Source organism: Prionailurus bengalensis, chromosome C1, assembly GCF_016509475.1.
Source record: "Prionailurus bengalensis isolate Pbe53 chromosome C1, Fcat_Pben_1.1_paternal_pri, whole genome shotgun sequence".
Classification (NCBI taxonomy): domain Eukaryota; kingdom Metazoa; phylum Chordata; class Mammalia; order Carnivora; family Felidae; genus Prionailurus; species Prionailurus bengalensis.
Genome location: NC_057345.1, coordinates 24,533,015 through 24,548,594, shown reverse-complemented (window position 1 = coordinate 24,548,594; position 15,580 = coordinate 24,533,015). Strand labels below are relative to the sequence as shown.

Below are 15,580 nucleotides of genomic sequence, written 5' to 3'. Positions count from 1 at the left end.
TTAATCTAGATTATGAGACGGGATTGAATTTCTTAGCAAGAACATAGTATTGTCTGCTGAGCTCCAAGGAAGTGTTTCCTCCTCCTTTACATGAAAAATTCCATCCTTCCTTAATTGATAAGATCGAACCTTCATTGCTGAAGAAAACTTAAGTTCCTTCTTGCCCCTTGGCCAGAACCAAAGCCCAAGCATAACACGTCCTGGAGGATGAAAAGCAGACAAAAACTAGGGAAAGGGAGGCCTGCCCAAAGAAAACAATCGCAGGAATCTGCTATTTTATTTGATGAAAAAGCAAGGGACTATTTATGGAGGTGAATTTGGAGGGTACTTAAATAAGGAAAGCCTGAATATAATTTCAGATCAAAATGAATTTATTGGTTTGAATATATTCACTGGAGATTCTGCATCCAGGGAGCTTCCTCTGATGGCTGGCAGCTGTTATTCTAACAATTGAAGTGTTGGTTTATGCAAAACTGGATACAATACTGACCTGTCATTCATTTGTATGACAGTGGAAATCTTTTGCCATAAACCAGAGGAATACATTCAAAGATCTCAGGAGTCAGGATGATTTATTGAATCTGTCTGTGCATCTTGCTGATCAACCCAACAATTATATTCCTTGAAAAGACCCAGAATTCACCTCCTTTACCAAAATCAGAGGACAATTGATGAAGGAAGTGCCAAAATCATTAAAAGGCACTTTACTGACCATCCTCTCTAAGCCAGGAATGATGGCGGATGGGTCTATAATTGAAATGTACTCTCATTTCAGGAGGAGGAGTCTGGAATGATACAGCCCAAGTGGTGGCAGTTACCCAACAAATACAAAATGGGAAGTGTTACTAATAAGCAGCAGGGTTGGCATGAAATCAGAGTGGTTTGATCCACAGAGATTTTTGGAAACAACTAACGAATCAGGGACAGTCTACTAAATTCCCATTTAATTTTTATAACAGTAACAGAAAAAAAAAAATACTTCCATGCCCAGTGAACAAAGGCCTATCTTGATGCAATAAACAATTTTGTTCTAATTATTTTTTTGAGATAGAGATAAAGTGAGATAGAGAGAAGGAGAGAGAGAATCCCAAGGAGGCTTCACACTGTTAATGCAGACCCGATGTAGGGCTCAAACTCATAAACCGTGAGATCATGACCTGAGCCAAAGTTGGACATTTAACCGGCTGAGCCACCCAGGCGCCCCAAAAGACAGTTTTGATTTTTCATCCAATGTCCATACTTGAGTAGGTTCAGGTGTGTCGACCACTGAATAAAAAGAAAGTTAGGGGCGCCTGGGTGGCTCAGTTGGTTAGGCAACTGACTTCGGCTCAGGTCATGATCTCACAGTTTGTGAGTTCGAGCCCCGCGACAGGCTCTGTGCTGACTGCTTGCTCAGAGCCTGAAGCCTACTTTGGAGTCTGTGTCTTCACCTCTCTCTACCTCTCCCCTGCTCACCCTCTGTGTTTCTGTCTCTCAATAATAAATAAATGTTAAAAAAAAATTTTTTTAAGAAAGTTAAAGACCCTTAAGGAAAGACCCAACAATAACCTGCAGGACCATACCATGAGTCTTTCTCCAAAGAATTTGTACTCAAATATTCAAACCTTTTGGGAACAATCAGACAATGGCCACACAAATTCCTGGACACCCAGGATGCTTCTGTGCTGCACTAGAGTGTGGGCTTTACAGAAATGTATGAATCAATGTCTAATCAGGAAAACAGATACCACCCTACATATTTAAAGCAGAGAAGACTTTAATGCAGGGGGTTGGTCACAAAGACATTGGATATACTGAAGAGTGTGGGAGAGAGAGAGCATTATCCAGAGCCCAGGAAATTGCTACTGCCCTTGGGCTGTAGCCTACAACCCCACACTCCCTACCGACAATGCTGGAGGACCCAGTGCTGTCAAAGCCAAGGTACCTCCTGAAGCAGAAAGGTTCTCCCTTCCTCCCATCTTTAAATATAACCAAGTGCCGGGGCACCTGGGTGGCTCAGTTGGTTGAGCGTCCGTATTCAGCTCAGGTCATGATCTCGTGGTTTGTGAGTTCGAGCCCCATGTCAGGCTCTGGGCTGACAGCTCAGAGCCTGGAGCCTGCTTCAGATTCTGTATCTCCCTGTCTCTTGGTGCCTCCCCTGCTCATGCTCTGTCTCTCTCTGTCTCTCAATAATAAATAAACGTTAAAAAAAATTAAATATAACCAAGTGCCTCCCATTGGCACAACCTAACTGGGACACAGCTATCAATGGACTTTGGGAATTTGGGAAATGTAGTTTGCAAGATTCTGGCCCTGGCAGTCCAAGGGAGATCACAGTGGGACAGGTAAGAGGCTAGGCACCTAGAGAAAATATGAAGTATAGAGAGCCTGGTTATAAATGGAGTTTTGACCAAAGTCCACTCAAGGATAGATCTAGCCCCTAAATCCATCTGCTAGTTTTTCCTCATTTGTATAATTAGACTAAATATCTTAAAGGGGCACCTAGGTAGCTCAGTCAGTTGAGCGACCGACTTCAGCTCAGGTCATGATCTCATCATTTGTGAGTTCGAGCCCCACATTGGGCTTGCTGCTGTTAGGGCAGAGCCTGCTTCAGATCCTCTGTCCCTCTCTCTCTCTACCCCTCCCCCACTTGCGCTTTCTCAAGCAAATAAATAAACATTTAAAAAAAAGAATAAATATCTTAAACTACTGGCAGAATCCTGCATTGGCACTCAGGCCATAGGTTGGTTAACAGCTTTTATTATTGGAAAGACAAAGTGCAAGTCATTGAAGTTCCTGATTCCCATAAAATGTAAATTAAAATAAAAGAGCTTGAGAGCATCACAAAGATTAATGCCACCATTAAAGACTTAAAATATGCAGAGGTGATGATTTCTGTCACATTTATATTGGTGTCCTGGGGCGCCTGGGTGGCTCAGTCGGTTAAGCATCTGACTTCGGCTCAGGTCATGATCTTGTGGTCCATGAGTTCAAGTCCCAGGTCGGGCTCTGTGCTGACAGCTCAGAACCTGGAGCCTGTTTCAGATTCTGTGTCTCCCTCTCTCTCTGACCCTCCCCCATTCATTCTCTGTCTCTCCCTGTCTCAAAAATAAATAAACATTAAAAATACATATATATATATAAAACAAAGACACAGATATATATAGATATATATATAAACATTAAACATACATATATATGTTTATATATATAACAAAGACACAGATATATATATAAACACATTAATATATATATATACAACAAAGACACACATATATATATAAACATTAAAAATATATGTATATATATAACAAAGACACAGATATATATATACATGTATATATATGTATATATATATCTGTGTCTTTGTTTGGGAACTGGAAAAGTCAGATAGTCTTGAAGAAAGCAGAAGAATATTGTAAACTTAATCAAATGGTGACCCCAATTGCAAATGCTGTTTCAGATGTGGCTTTGGGGAGGACAGATATCAGTACAACCCCCAGAACTTGATCAGGCCAATGCATTTTTCTCCACTATGACAAAGAATATACGAGAAACAATTAGCTTTATAGTCCTGCCTCAGAGAAAAGCCCACCTGCTGGTCTATGCCCTAATTTAGTCTGCAGGAGCCTTGACCCTACCGTATTCAGTCAGTCCCGTGCGAAAAACCAGAAGCTGCTCCTGGTCTTTCAAACAGATCTCGCTTGCCAGCAGTCACAGCTGCAGAGAGATGGTTTCTGCCTTAGTTCTGCTTTCCCAAGTCTCCTGTGGGTGCATCTACTTGAAGGAATTGGATTTACATCAGAACCTCCGCTGTAAGGGAGCCTGGGAAGTGTTTTTAGCTTTACACCTCCTCAGATAGAAGGAGGACGGAATAGAGGTCAAGATTCCATTCCAAGTTTCTGTCACTTCATCCCACAGGCTCTCATACTGGTGGCCCGATACTGATAGAACCAAAAAAAAAAAAAAAGAGAGAGAAAGTAGCAGGTGCCAAAGGGTGGAAGATAAATCCAGTGAAAACATAGCGCCCTGCCACTTCATTAAAATTCTGGGTGTCACATGTTTTGAGATACTTCAGGACATTCCCTCCAAAGCAAAGGACAGGTTGCTGCACTTTGGACTTCCCACCTCTTAGACGGAGCCCTAGGGTTTGATGGGTCATTTGGGATTTTGGAAGCACCACCTGGTGCACTGACTGCTCCTACTCATCTGCCAGTCTCCAGCTGTGAGTAAGGCACAGAGGGGGAGAGGGCAGAAGAGGCCTCCCGACCTGGTCCAGGCCATGCAGTGCACATAGTTCAGGCTTTCAGCCCTGATCTTTCAGAGTGCCTGAAGCAAATCAGAGTGCTCCCTGAGGCCTACCACAGACACTGATAGAAGGTCGCTGTAAACAGGCCCTCAGGGCTTGGAGGCAAAGCCATGCTTCATTCATAAGTGAGTATTTTTCTTTTGAGAAATAGCTCCCGGGTTTTCGCTGGGCTCCGGCAGACTGCACACTTGACCAAAGGGCACCCCAGGTGACCTTGTAACCTGAGCTGCCCGCCCCCCCCCCCATGAACTGCCATCTGACCCCTCTGCCCAGCAGTTCCCTCGAGGAAAGGGTCCATATAGAAGCAGGTTGTTCTCAAGGAGATTGCTTGAGAGACGTGGGAACAAAAGGATGGGGACAGAGGAGCAAGGATAGACCTGCTGGAGTGGGCCCAGACCAGTAGAATGTTCCCAGCTATGTGAGTGAGTACAACAAAGCTCCACTGTGAAGGGGAAATTATTAGAGCCTGGTTTTCTGATGACAGATTCTGAAACAGCAAGAAGTGGCCCCGAGGGATAGTGGAGAAGGAGATCCCTCAGCAGGGCAGGACTGTAAGCAGCATGTCTCATTACCCACTTTGCCTGGAAGAAAAGATGGCCCGAGGTGAGGACCTGTACCAGTTCATGGGCAATGACTAATGATTTGAACAGCTGAAAGTCTTACAAGATTGGAAGTTCATGACAAAGAGGCTTGGGAAAGATGAATTTCTTAGAATGGTCCCAGATCATGAGACAGAAGGTATGCCATACAAATAGTCACCATGGGCCTCAACTATGGGGGAAGCTTTGAATAGCAAATAGAATGTTCTGTGGATGTTAACCAGATGGCCTTTTCCCCCAGCCAGTGCAGCTCTTGTTCCATAGGTTCATTGAAAAAGGACCATGATGACAGGAGTGGAGACTAACTGCATGGGCTAAAGAAGACGGACATCTCCATCTGTGGACTTAATACGCAGTCTTGTTATCTCACAAAATATTGTTTCTAACCATGGAAATCACTTTGCAAGACAAGAAGTGGGAAACTGAGCAGGGGATACCCGCAGGATTCATTGGTCTTACCACGTGCTCCATTAGTCAGCATTCTACCATGGTGGAAAGGCCTCCTGAAGGTCCACGTAAGGTCCCAGCTGTAGACACTTCATGAACTAGAGAGCCATCCACAGGATACAGTAATGCTCTGAACCAGGGTACGTACTGTTTCTCCTTTAGCCAGAGAGCAGTTCGAGGACCAAGGGGCTGGATGTAGGAGTGGCTCTCTCACAATGAAACCGTTTTACAACTCAAACATTCTTTGCTTCTTGGCCTCATGACTATACGGAGGAGAGGTGTGTTAAAAGCCTGTAGTGTCTGAGGGACGAATGCCTCCACCAAGTGACACAGTTTTCCCACCAAACTGGAAGTTGAAACTGCCACCCAACCATTTTGAACGCTTCATGCTCCTGAACAGACAAGCAAAAAAGAAATCAAGGTATTTTCTGGGGTGACAGTGTCTGGCTATCAAGGGGAAATAGGTTGTTACCACACAGAGGGGGCAAGGAGGCTTAGTGAAAGACTTACCTGTATTCTCGAATGATCCTATTCCTAGTACAAATCCTGTGATCAGAGTCACAGCAAGACTGCTGCAGTTCCATACAAGAGGGTCCCCCAGGGCACAGATCTCTCGGGAATCAAAGCTTAGTCTCTTCTGTGAGCTAAGAACCTGGCTGTCCCTTACTGACTGAAAGCAGAAGAAACCTGAAATAGATATAGTGAAGAAGCAAAGCCATAAATACAACATCGGCCTTAAAATGGGTTATGGAGGCGACAATTAAGGCCTCTACTTGAACTTCCCTCCTTGATGTGTCTATTTACACACTTTAGATATTTCGTCTTCTCCCTTTCCCCTACTATTGTCTCCAGGTGGTTGTGTAGGGAATATTAACTTCACCATTAGTCACAGAGTGCAGATTTTTGAGAAGGGAATTTGAGAAAGCTAGAGAAGGAACATCAAGGCATTGGGGTTCCTTCCTTGGGGAGTAAGGTTGTGTGTTTTTTTTTTAATTTTTAAAAAATGTTTATTCATTTTTGAGAGAGAGAGACAGAGCGGGACTGGGGGAAGGACGGTGGTGGGAGGGACACAGAATCCAAAGCAGGCTCCAGGCTCTGAGTTGTCAGCACAGAGCCCGACATGGGCTCAAACCTACGAACTGTGAGAACTGTCAGCTGATGTCAGATGCTTAACCGACTGAGCCACCCAGGCACTCAGGGTGTTTTTAATTACAGGAGTGACAGCTGCTTTCTGCTAATCGGGAAGCAAGTGTAAATTTGGGACACAGGGTGTATGTATTTGGCTGCAAGTGGGGTATATAGGACAGTTAATGTTTGGGCCCCCCACATTGCAGGGGAGGAAAAACTTTCCCTCAGCCATCCTAGGTTCCATAGTTGGGTCTATGAAATAGACTGATAACAGTCAGATTAATAGGAGAAAAGGAATACATATTTATTCACTTTTAATATTATATGCAGGTGGGGATCACAGTGGGAGGAAAAAGGAAATACCCCAAAAAAGCAGTAGGAGTGGGAGGTTATATACCATCTTAACAGGGAAGGAGAGGGGAGGTATAGGCCACTTAGGGGAGAGAATAAATGAAGGGCCCTTAGAAGAAAACAGGGGAGATATGATGGTTTGCCACAAAGTGTGTCTGGATGTCACTTCTAGAAGTGGTGTCAACTTCTAGTCTCTCCTGTAAAAAAGTCAATCTTTCCTGGTTGATGAAGCTCCAGGGGAGAGGATTTTAGACAATTGAGTTCCTTTTGAAGGATCTGTCATTGAGCAGAGAGGGGGAATTCAGAGAAAGCCTCTCCCCAGATTTGTTGTTTTTTCAGGTGCAAGGTTCAAAATAATCAGTACAGAGGCGCCTGGGTGGCGCAGTCGGTTAAGCGTCCGACTTCAGCCAGGTCACGATCTCGCGGTCCGTGAGTTTGAGCCCCGCATCGGGCTCTGGGCTGATGGCTCGGAGCCTGGAGCCTGTTTCCGATTCTGTGTCTCCCTCTCTCTCTGCCCCTCCCCCGTTCATGCTCTGTTTCTCTCTGTCCCAAAAATAAATTTAAAAAAAAGTTGAAAAAAAAATTAAAAAAAAAAAAATCAGTACACCAAAGCATCATATTTTGTGCTGGCATTTCCTGAATTCCTAAAGGGTCCAACCCCAGTCTCCCTTTTGGGAAAAATTCTCACTGTCTGTTGTTATAGTAAGAAGGAAATGCCAGTTTTCACCTCCTACAGCTGTGACCTTCTACAGGAGCAGAGAGGGCTAGATCTTTCCTCTTTCTACTCTTAAGGTACAGCTAGGGAGCAGGCTTCTGATGTACAAGTCTCAAAAACAATACTGAAGATGGCTGGAAAGACCACTATTATATTTATTATTATTATTATTATTATTATTATTATTATTATTATTTTCTCAATGCAGGACAGAGGCACAGAAAGGGAATGTGGCTGGCTTCCCTGAGTCAAACCACAGTGCCACCTTCGGGAGTCCTGGGGACAGCCATCCCAGGAGTCAAAGTCATCAACTCCTCTGTGGCAACATCCTTTGTTCTTTGTACCACAATAATCTACCTCCTGGGTGATTGTAAGAGTTACATGAGGGGTGCCTGGATGGCTCAGTCAGTTGACCATCTGACTCTTGATTTCGGCTCCAGTCATGATCTCGTGGTTCATGGGATCGAGCCCCATGTCGGGCTCTGCACTGGCAGCTTGGGGGCTCCTTGGGATTCTCTCCCTCTCTCTGTCCCTCCTCTGCTTGTGCATGCTCTCTCTCTCTCTCTCTCTCTCTCTCTCTCTCTCTCTCTCAAATAAATAAACACTTAAAAACACACCAAAAAAACTTTAAAAAAAAAAGTTACATGGGACAACAGTGCCCAGCACACAAAGAATGTCCCTTTTTTGTAAATTATAAAGTGATACACTAAGTATGGGAGGATGGAGAGAAGAGAGCTTTGCTCAAGACCACATGGCACAGCACATTAGGAGTCCAACCAGGGTGTACTGGTAAAAGTTTAACTGGCTTCAGCTGGGGAGTGGGGGACGAACATGATTTGTGGTGTTTGTAGATTTTGATGACATGAACACTCTGACCGTCAATTTTTTTAAGTTTATTTATTTATTTTGAGAGAGAGAGAGAGAGAGAGAGAGTGTGTGTGTGTGCATGCAAGTGGGGTGGGGCAGAGAGAGAGAGAGAGAATCTGTCAGTGCAGAATCTGATGTGCGGCTCAAAGTCACAAACCGTGAGATCATGACCTGAGCCGAAGTCAGATGCTTAATACACTGAGCCACCCAGGCACCCCTGACTTTTGTCAATTTTTAACTACCAGTGTGACATCACTGAATGCAAAGTTGGCAAGAAACCTGAACCAAGAAGCACACCACTATATAGTATTTTCACCGTATAGGCACGATAAACATAAGTCACTTCAAAAGCATAAGTGTTCATGAAATAACTATAATTAAATATATATAAGTTATATATAAATTTAAATATATACAAAAATATAAATATATTTGAAGAAGACACAAAAAAATGGAAAAATATTCCATGTTCATGGATTGGAAGAACAAATATTGTTAAAATGTCGATACTAACCAAAGCAATCTATGTATTCAATGCAATATCTATCAAAATAACACTAGCATCCTTCACAGAGCTAGAACAAACAATCCTAAAATATATATGGAACCAGAAAAGACCCCAAATAGCCAAAGCAATCCTGAAAAAGAAAACCAAAGAGGGAGGCATCACAATCCCAGACTTCAAGATGTGTTACAAAGCTGTAATCATCAAGACGGTATGGTACTGACACAAAAACAGACACTTGGATCAATGGACCAGAATAGAGAACCCGGAAATGGACCCACAAATGTCATGGCCATCTAATCTTTGACAAGCCAGGAAAGAATATCCAATGGAATAAAGACAGTCTCTTCAGCAAATGGTGCTGGGGAAACTAGACAGCGACATGCAGAAAAATGAATCTGGACCACTTTCTTACACCATACACAAAAATAAACTCAAAATGGATGAAAGACCTAAACATACGACCGGAAGCCGTCACAAAAGACATGAATAGACACTTCTCCAAAGAAGACATCCAGATGGCCAACTGACACATGAAAAAATGCTCAACATCACTCATCATCAGGGAAATAAAATCAAAACCACAATAAGACACCACCTCACACCTGTCAGAATGGCTAACATGAACAACTCAGGCAACAACAGATTGCCTGATTGGTGAGGATGCAGGGAGAGGGGATCTCTTTTGCACTGCTGGTGGGAATGCAAACTGGTGCAGCCACTCTGGAAAATATTAGGGAGGTTCCTCAAAAAATTAAAAATAGAACTACCCTACAACCCACCAATTGCACTACTAGGTATTTATTGAAGGGATACAGGTATGCTGTTTCGAAGGGACACATGCACCCCAATGTTTATAGCAGCACTATCTACAATAGCCAAAGTATGGAAAGAGTCCAAATGTTCATCGATGGATGAATGGATAAAGAAAATGTGGTATATATATACAATGGAGTATTACTCAGCAATCAAAAGGAATGAAACCTTGCCATTTGCAACTACATGGATGGAACTAGAGGTTATTATGCTAAGCGAAATTAGTCAGAGAAAGACAAATATCATATGACTTCATTCACATGAGGACTTTAAGATCCAAAACAGATGAACATAAGAGAAGGGAAGCAAAAATAATATAAAAACAGGGAAGGGGGACAAAAACATAAGAGACTCTTAAATATGGAGAGCAAACAGAGGGTTACTAGAGGAGTTGTGGGGGTGTGGGGGCTAAATGGGTAAGGGGCATTAAGGAATCTACTCCTGAGATCATTGTTGCACTATATGCTAACTAATTGTGACTAATCTTGTCACGGGTAGGGATAGCAGAGCTGGCCCTGGGGGCACAAGCCCATAATGTGCCAGTGCTGGTCTGCTGTGAAACATACAAGTTCTGCGAGCGTGTGCAGACTGATGCCTTTGTCTCTAATGAACTAGATGACCCTGACGATCTGCTGTGGGAGTGAGGAGAACATGTGGTCATAGCTAACTGGCAGAACCACCCGTCCCTACGGTTGTCGATTCTGGTCTATGATGTGACACCCCCACACCCCAGAACTGGTGGATCTGGTTATCACAGAGCTGGGGATGATTCCTTGCAGTTCTGTACCTGTTCTACAAGTCAAGAGTAGTGACCAGTGAGTGGGGGAACACAGGGTCAATATATGACATATGCCCTAAAAATCAATTAATCAATCAATAAAAATAATTATATAGTGATGAGTTTGGGGTATTCATTACCTTTGGTTTTATATAACTTATTTCATATACTTTTTATATCATTTAATTTTTATAATGGCTGTGTTCAACAATCAGCTCATAAAATTCCTAAAATTTTTTAATTAAAAAATTTTTAATGTTTATTATTTGAGAAAGAGACAGAGAGCAAGCAGGGGAGGGGCCGAGAGAAAGGGAGACACAGAATCGGAAGCAGGCTCCAGGCTCTGAGCTGCCAGCATAGAGCCTGACGCGGGGCTCGAACCCACAGAGCACGAGATCATGACCTGAGCTGAAGTCAGCCGCCCAACCAACTGAGCCACCCAGGTGCCCCAAAACTCCTAAGTTTTTTTTAAGTTTATTTATTTTGAGAGAGAGAGAGAGAGCAAGCAGGGGAGGGGCAAAGAAAGAGGGAGACAGAGAATCCCAAGCAGGCTCCTCGCTGTCAGCTCAGAGCCTGACTCTGGGGCCAATCTCTCGCAAACCATGAGATAATGACCTGAGCTGAAATCAAGAGTCAGTTGCTTCACTGACTGAGCCACCCAGGCACCCCTAAAATTGCTAAAATTTTAACAGTCAGCTCTAGAAGACTGAACCAGAACCATTCTGCATGCTTTTAGGCATGCGATATGCTGCCTCTAGCAGCAACTTCGGCATTTTTATTTTCCACTGAGCCCCACAAATTATGTAGTGGGTCTGCTGCCAACACTGTGCTGGAATCTCCAGTGCAGACCCAGGGTGGATTTTGGAGACTTCACCTCCCAGGATCATCTGGGGCCCATCTGCCTTCCATAGAAGAAACCAAGCTTCTCCAGAGGAGCCAGAGGGAATCCTAAGACTGCCCCCTTCCGTGCCTCCTGGAGACGGAGAGCCAGCTTCACCTGAATGAGTCCACAGCACCACCTGGTGGTACCTGGGTGTCAGGCTTTCCTGGGAGCCACAGCCGGGAAGATCCTGGGACAAGAAATCATCAGCCAAGAGGGGTCCAGCAGGGCAGAAGGGGGCATGTCAGTCAAAGTGATGAGGGAGCGTGGGGCAAGCTGAGGGCAAAGTACAGGCTAACAGCAGCCCTCCCACCCCCTGTGCAGGTGGGATATGTGTGATATTCCTTAGACACTCCTGACTGCCTAACAACAGAAAAGAACAATCTTATCAATAGCTGATCTCCAGAAACCTACAGACTCCATTTTCTGGAGACCTAATATCACGCTCATCAAGATGTAAGGGGGTTTAAGTGCTTGCCATGGTGATGTGGGAAACTAAGGCAAATGAAAAATTAAATTCCCTTACTGCCTACAGCTCATTGACTAGTTCTTGAAACAGCAGAGTGACCTCCCTCTAGGAGCTCAGCTGCCTGCATGAAATTTTGCTACGGGCAAAAGGGAATTTTGCCTTAACATTATCCTAACCTCCCAGGATCCTGCCAGTCTCCTTAAACACACAAAAAAATTCCTTTACAAACCTCCTTTATCTTTAACCCCCAAGTATATGTTGGCAATTATACTCCAGGCTTATGGCCGTTAAAAAAAAAAAATGTTTTTTAATTTTTCAATTTTAAATTTTTTTTAATTTTTAAACATTAAAAAAAAATTTTTTTAAATATATGGTATGTCAGATGGTGGTAAGTGGTGTGGAGAAAAAATTTAAGCATGGGAGAGGAATGGGAATGTGGGGGTGCAAGTTGCAACTTTAAATGTGGTCAGAGTGGGTAAAAGATGATATTTAAAAAAAATTTTTTTTAATGTTTATTTAGTTTTGGTAGAGAGAGAGACAGAGACAGAGACAGAGCATGAGCGGGGGAAGGACAGAGAGAGAGGGAGACACAGAATCCGAAACAGGCTCCAGGCTCTGAGCTGTCAACACAGAGCCTGACGCAGGGCTCGAACTTACGGACCGCGAGATCATGACCCGAGCCGAAGTCGGATGCTCAACCAACTGAGCCACCCAGGCGCCCCCAAAGATGATATTTGAGTCAAGATTTGAAGGAGGTGAAGCAAATGGGTATTTGGGGTAAGAGCTTGCTTGCTTGCTTGCTTGCTTGCTTGCTTGCTTTCTTTCTTTCGTTCTTTCTTTCTTTCTTTCTTTCTTTCCCTTCCTTCCTTCCTTCCTTCCTTCTTTGTTTATTTGTTTTTGAGACAGAGTGAGTGGGGGAGGAGCAGAGGAGAAGGGAGACAGAGAATCCCAAGCAGATTCCACACTGTCAACACAGAGCCCAACGCAGCCCATGAAAGCCCATGAATCATGAGATCATAACCTGAGCAGAAATCAAGAGCAGGACCACCCAGGCCCCCCTGGGATAAGGTCATTCTAAGCAGAGGGAACAAGAAGTTCAAAGGTTCTGAGTCAGGAGAGTGCTGGCAACTTTGAAGGAACATCAAAATGGCCAACATGGGGGAGGCGCCTGGATGGCAAAGTCGATTGAGCATCTCACTTCAGCTCAGGTCATGATTTCACAGTTCGTGTTGAGCTCCACACGGGGCTCTGTGCTGACAGCTCAGAGCCTAGAGCCTGCTTTGGTTCTGTGTCTCCCTCTCTCTCTGCCCCTCCCCTGCTCATGCTCCGTCTCTTGCGCGCTCTCCCTCTCTCTCAAAAATAAACAAACATTAAAAAAAAAATTATTTTAATGGCCAATATGGTGGTGCCTGGGTCGCTCAGTCAGTTAAGGGTCTGATGTCATCTTAGGTGTCCCGGGTTGGGGCTTTCTGCTGTTAGCACGGAGCCCGCTTCATATTCTCTGTCCTGCTCTCTCTCTGCTCCTCCCCCACTTCCCCACTTGCACTCTCTCTCTTTCTCTAAATAAATAAATAAATAAATAAATAAACAAACAAACAAACTTTAAAAAAACGGCCAGTGAGACCAGAACAGGGTGATTAAAGGGGCCAGCAGTTTGAGGGCAGATCAACTACCTAGGGCCTTGAAGGAGATTGTGAGGACTTAGCAGCTTTTCCTCTGAATACAGTAAATAGATATTGGAGAATTTTGAGCAGAGGGGGATCACGATCTGACTTATAAATTTTTTAATGTGAGAAAACACATGGAACATAAAACTTACAATGTAACTATTTTCAACTAAACAGTTCAGTGGCATTAAGGACATTCATACTGTTGCACACCCAAAACCGTCATCCATCTCAGGAACCTTTTTATTTTACCACACTGCAACTCTGAACCCACTATTAAACAAGAACTCCCCATCCCTCCTCCCTCTAGCCCCTTGTATCCACCACTCTACTTTTTGCTTCTGTGAATTGTGACTACTCCATATGTTATATGAGTAGAATCATACAATACTCATCCTTTTGTGACTGGCTTATTTCACATGACATAATGTCTTCGGGATTCATCCACATTTTAGCCTGTCAGAATTTCCTTCCTTTTTAAGGCTGAATAACATTCCCTTGTAAGTATACACCACATTTCATTTATCCATTCATCTGTCAATGAACACTTGGGTTTCTTATACCTCTGGGCTACTGAGAAAATGCAGCTGTGAATACTGGTGTACAAATATCTGTTAGAATTCCTGCTTTCAATTCTTTTGGGTATATACCAAGAAAGTGGAATTGCTGGATCATATGGTAATTCTGTGTTCCGTTTTTGCAGGAATCACCGTATTGTTTTCCACGGCAGCTGCACCATTTTACATTCCCACTCTCTTATATTTTTTAAGAGATTACTTTCAGGATGAATTAAGGCTATACGAGAGGAAGGCAAGAGTGGATACAGAGATATCAGTTAAAAAGCTCTTGCATTTATCCAGGTGAGAAACATAATGGCTGGGACTTACACAGCAGCAGTGGAGGTGGTGAGAAGTGACAGGATTCTGGTGTTGTTTCAAAGGTAAAGCCGGGGCGCCTGGGTGGATCTGTCAGATAAGCATCCCGCTTTGGCTCAGGCCATGATATCGCGGTTCAGTTCGTGAGCTGGAGCCCGTGCTGTGCTGACAGCTCAGAGCCTGGACCCTGCTTGGGATTCTGTGTCTCCCTTGCTCTCTGCCCCTCCCCCGCTCACACTCAGTGTCTCTCTTTCTCAAAAATAAATAAACATTTTTTTTTTTAATTTAAAGGTAAAGCCAACTAGATTTGCTGAGGAATTAGCTCAGGTCATGATCTCCCAGTTTCATGAGTTCAAGCCCTGCGTGGGGCTCTGTGCTGGCAGTGAGGAGTCCGCTTGGGATTCTCTCTCTCCTTACCCCCCCTCTCTCTGCCCCTCCCCCACTCACTCTGTCTCTGCCTCTCTCTAAATTAGTTAATTAAAATCGTGAGACTTGATGATATCATCTGGTGAATGATTACAGACATCGAAAAGGAGAAGGTCAAGGACTAAGTCCTTGGACATTCCAGCGACAAGAGGTCAGTGCAAAAACAGTAGAGAACACCGAAAAGGAGATGCCAGCAAGGTAAGAGGAAAGTCAGGAGGGCATGGTGTCCTGGAGCCAAGTGAAGAAAGTAAAAGTTTTAAAAGGTAGATGGGGTGCCTGGGTGGCTCAGTCAGTTAAGTCTCCAACTTTGGCTCAGGTCATGATCTCACGGTTTGTGAGTTCGCCTCTGTGTCTGGCTCTGTGTTGACAGCTCAGGGCCTGGAGCCTCCTTTGGATTCTGTGCCTCCCTCTCTCTCTCTGCCCCTCCCCCACTCACACTCTGTCTCTCTCAAAAATAAACATTAAAAAAAACCTTTTAATAAAATAAAAAGTAGGAAGGTGATCAACTGTGTCAAGTAAGATGCTAATGGTCCAAATACGAATTGAAAATTGGCCATGGCTCTTAACATCTTAACAAAAGTTAGGTCAACTTATTGTGGGGAGGCAAAAACCTGACTGAAGTGAATTCAAGAGAGATTGGGAGGAGAGGGGAGTTGAAGACAGCGCGGGTGGGCAAGTCTTACAGGAGTTTTGCTGTAAAGGGAATTAGGGAATGGGTGTCGGGTCAAGAGAGGGTTGACATTTATTTCCATGCTTTTAATGTGGGAGA

General features: G+C 43.9%; 1 long non-coding RNA gene across 1 annotated transcript; it reads right to left on the bottom strand.

Moving 5' to 3' along the window:
- Positions 1 to 5,227: 5,227 nt before the first annotated feature.
- On the bottom strand, positions 5,228 to 14,550 carry LOC122479567. The gene is made up of 2 exons (XR_006296364.1): positions 14,398 to 14,550; positions 5,228 to 6,021 (listed from the first exon to the last, which is right to left on the bottom strand). It is a non-coding gene; the product is annotated as an uncharacterized LOC122479567 (long non-coding RNA).
- Positions 14,551 to 15,580: the final 1,030 nt, after the last annotated feature.